Here is a 4539-nt window from a genome sequence, read left to right on the forward strand (position 1 = left end):
AATACAAGGGCCTAGCCCCAGACTCCAGTGAGCCCTCAGACGTCCTTTCCCTGTACCTTCCCTCTTCACTCATGCCATGTGCACAGGCCAGAATGCCACCACTCCCTCATGTCCCAACCCTCATGCTCCTGCATCCACAACCCCATACAGCCAAGCCCAATCCTACCTCTGTTACCTCAACCTCAGGGCCCTCACGATTCTCAAAACCCCTTTCAGTCTTAGCCTTGAACACTAGTCTCTCTGCCTTTGGTCTCGCCCACTGAGCTCACTTAAACCTCAACCTACTCAAGGCTCCTTGTAAACTGTTTACAGCCTCCTGTTCCTCATTCTGCAGTGCAGCTTTCACCACTCGCTACCAGCTATCTTGCTTGTACCCTGCTTATGCAATCTGTCCCCCAAACTCCCTTCCCATTAATGACAAAATGCTATTTCCTAGTGGAAAGAATGCCCTTCAGCACTTGGTAGGGGTAGGTGAAGTTCCCCACCCCCACTCAAGAGTCTGACCCTGGAGAGCATCTCCATGGCAAACCCACCTGGCGTTTACTACACCATATCTTCCCATGACGTAAGTGTTCTGCCTGCAGGGCAGGTCTTGATGGCATTGGACTAGAATAATTGCATGTCTGAGGTCCAGAGTGCCTGACAGCCTACACCTTGGGCTACCTTTTGCCACTAGTAACAAGCAAGTTTGTCAGGACTTACTTTGTCATTTCTCTGCTTCTGGACTCTGAGCTCCTCCAGGACCAGAGACATTTAAGCTTATAAGACAAAAATGCAATGCCCAGAGGTAGAGACAAACCACATCTCCTCCTTGGGCTGCCAGAAGGAAAGGACCTTCCTCACCTGCACGATGGCCTCCACACCCACTAAGCCAAAAGAGCCAGAGCTGGGTAGCAGCTACCATGCCATCAGACAGGGCCAAGTCATCCCTCCAGATAACTCAGGGCTCTGTTTAGAGAAGGTCTCTGATCTGTCAGCTCACAACCTAACCACCTCAAGTCCAGCTGTAACCATGGGCAGGATAACAGGTAAGCAGGAAGTCCTCAAGAGGGATTTGGCAGCACTCCCTATGAACTGCCCTCGCCTGTGCCAACACACATCACATCATGAAAGCCCCCCCCCCCCAACTCCAGAGGACATTCTTCAGCAATCCTTACCAACTCCCAATGGCTATGCTTTGGCATAGATCAGAATCCACAGATGCACAGTGTGATCCCCTATTGCTAGCGATCTCCAGTATCAGAGCAGCAGAGGACATGGCTGGGTGTAATCCAGAGATAAGTGCAAATGGGGAAGGAGCCTTGCGACCCTGGCCCCATCTCTGTCCTCAGCTGTGGCTTTGTCAGTCCCTACACATCCACATCGACGGAGGCAGTTCCTCCACTAGGTGTCCTCCGTCGTCGCGACAGAGCTGGTCCTCGGCACACATTTGAACAGCAGATTCCTTGAGGTCGACGGCCTGACTAACAGGTCCTAGGAACTGCCAAAAATACTCTGGTTCTACCTGAGAAGCATGGCTTGTGTTCCTTCTGAGAAGGAACAGACAGGGAAGGGTCCCCTGGCCTAGTGGTGGGGAAACAGAAGTCATGACTTGGTCCATATCAGTGGACAGACAGATTAAGAAGGCTCAATGGCAGTGCAAGACTGAGGTACTATTGGTGTCTTTCTCATTGTAAAGCACCTTGATCAAGTGGCTAGGTCCTTTACCTCTGAAAGGAGGTCAGGAAACAGAGCTTGTGTCTATGCTGTCCTCAGAATGCTGGGAATTGAACTCAGACACTTTCACACAGTAGAAAACTGCTTTAACCACTTGTCTACCTCCTCAGTCGTTGGCTTTCTTTTGAGACAATCTCACTATGAAGTTAAACCCTGGCCTCCAGCTGCTCTCTACCTGTCTCTTCCACCTAAGTACTAGAATTATAGATGTGGCCCAGCCCATCTACTCTTGTTTTCCCCTTGAGATCTGCTTAGAGCCAGGTCATCTTCTAAGTAAGAATTCATCAAGGCAACTTGGATGCAGAAGCATTTCCCTGTCCATCCATGGCTGGCTCAGTCATCTAAGTCTCTACATGAAAGTCAGGCACACATCCATTCTGCGCATCTCCTGGATCTGCCTAAGATGCCACTCCTTTGAATAAAGCAAGGCCTGGTCATTCCCAGAGAGGAAGAAGCCCCAGAGAGTACACTATTGATCCCCTAGTGAGGACGTGGCTAGTAACACAAGCCCTGAACATGTAGACTTTGCACCAAGACCTCAGGTGAGCTTCTTTTATCCTGAAGTGTGAAGTGGTGGCCTGATTATCTAGCACTTATACCAGTGGGTTGCGAGCCCAGGATGTGGCAGGTAGAAGTGCTCATGTACAGCAACAAAGTCCCATTAGGGACTGGCCTAGCCACCCACTCCTTGGTCTAGAACATATAGGTTTTTTGACAGTGTGACAAAAAGGAAGAGGGAACAGAGCCAGCATTCCAAGAGAGGTTTTCTAGGTCTCTGAGGCTCAGCTGTGCTCTCTGCTGGGCAGTGGCCCTCAGGATGTTGGCATAGATGCATTAGAGTCTCTGGTGTGCATGGTACATGAAACACTTTCAGCTTTTGCTGGCTGCAGAGCAGGCCAACCTGCAAGCAGGCAGCAGGCAGCAGGCACAGCCTGGCACTCAACCAAAGACCCTGATGTAGGCTACCCAAGGTAGAAGGTGAAAGTTAAGAGTGGGTTTTACAGACACACACTGAGTCAGAGATCCTGAGGGAGGAACCCCACCAGCTGTTGCTCCAACCAGCCCTGCAGTGGATGGTGCTCAATTCTGACACTCAATTTAATGTCGCATGAGCAGAGTACAAATCCATACATTCCAGCCGTGTGACCTTCAACCAATGCCAGTCTTCGCACTTAAGAATAGTAATTCCTCTCTATAAAATGGGCTTATTCACCACTGGCAGCAAGTATGGCAGCCTTTCGGTCATCAAGGTCAGCAAAGGCAGCCTGGAAGGTGGTCACCCAATGGTGGTGGTGCCCTATGATGACAGGCCACAGTCTCCTTGTCACCATTGGCGAGCACCTGGAAGCCCACTTGGGTAGAGTACCCCAGCTCAGTAACAGCCACTGGCCCAGCACACAAGAATTCTCCTTGGGGGATGGGGGATGGCGGCGGCCGGCGATGAGCAGCGGGAGCGCATGAGGAGCCGGCAGGCAAGGCTGGGGGGCCCTGGAGCGCGAGCCGCAGGGCGGAGGGAGGGGGCGAGAGCACAGTGGGCGGCGGCAAGGCAGTAGCCAAGAAGATGGTGGACAGCAACAATGGCAGCTAGCACGGCGGCGGTGGTGGCGGCAGCGGTGGCGGTGGCGGCGGCGGTGGCGGGAAGGGAGGCTTCCAGCCCGCACCCCGCGGTGGCGGCCAGCAGGAGAAGCAGAAGCTGGCCTCGAAGTGGCTGGACATCCAGAACAAGCGCTTCTACCTGGATGTGAAGCAGAACGCCAAGGGCGGTTTCCTGAAGATCGCAGAGGTGGGCACGGGCAGCTCCAAGAGCCGCCTCACGCTGTCGATTGTGGTGGCGGCCAATTTCTGTGACTCGCTGGGCGACTTCATCGATCACTACGCACAGCTGGGCCCCAGCAGCCCCGAGCAGCTGGCAGCGGGCGCTGAGGAGGGCGGCAGGCCGGCGCACCTCAAGAGCGAGTTCCTGGTGTGTGAGAACTGCAAGTACTACCTGGATCTCAAGGAGAACCAGCGCGGCTCCTTCCTGCACATCCGCCAGACCGTCAACCGCGTCGGCGGCTTTAGCGCAGGCCCAGGGCCTGGCGGCCTCCAGAGCGGCCAGACCATGGTGCTGCCTGCGCAAGGTCTCATCGAATTCCGACACGCTCGCCAAGCTCCTCGATGACTACGGAGGTGAAGACCACGAGCTGGCCGGAGGCCCAAGAGGCGGTGCCGGTGGGGGGGGGGGGCTGTACGGGGAACTCCCGGAGGGCACCTCTATTACGGTGGACTCCAAACGTTTCTTCTTCGATGTGGGCTGCAACAAGTACAGAGTTTTTCTACTGTGTGAGTGAGGTGAAGCCGTCCTACTGCAATGCCATCACCATGCCCTTCAAGGCCTGGGGCAAGTTTGGTGGCGCCTTCTGCCGGTATGCAGATGAGATGAAAGAAATCCAGGAGCGGCAGAGGGATAAGCTTTACAAGCGTCATGCTGGGGGGGTGGTGAGGAGTCCTAAGGCGAGGAGGTGGATGAGGATTGAAATGGCAGCTTTCCCCCCCTGGCCTCCCCCACCCTGTTACCCGCGCCCCCCACCCCCCATCCCCCTGGCTAGTTCCCATTCTTGCTCATTCCCCTGTGAGCTAGTGGAGAGGGAGCCCGGGAGGCCACCAAGGGAGAAAAAAAAACCAACAAAATTAAAAAAAATAATATAGTTAAGAGAAATAACCATAAGACAACAGTCTTGAACAGTGAGTAAAGCAGTAAAGTTCCAGAAATTGACAGCAACCTGCAGAGGACAACAGCATCTCCTCACCTGCAAGTATCTCAGCTTCTATTTCCCACCCGAG

The 4539-nt window shown here is 53.9% G+C and overlaps 1 pseudogene; it reads left to right on the forward strand.

The window, feature by feature from the left end:
* Window positions 1-3277: 3277 nt before the first annotated feature.
* On the forward strand, window positions 3278-4232 carry LOC138808610 (transcriptional regulator protein Pur-beta-like; annotated as a pseudogene).
* The last annotated feature ends 307 nt before the right edge of the window (window positions 4233-4539 follow it).

This window comes from Dipodomys merriami, unplaced genomic scaffold (genome assembly GCF_024711535.1).
Source record: "Dipodomys merriami isolate MVZ:Mamm:240054 unplaced genomic scaffold, mDipMer1.0.p SCAF_46, whole genome shotgun sequence".
Taxonomy (NCBI): domain Eukaryota; kingdom Metazoa; phylum Chordata; class Mammalia; order Rodentia; family Heteromyidae; genus Dipodomys; species Dipodomys merriami.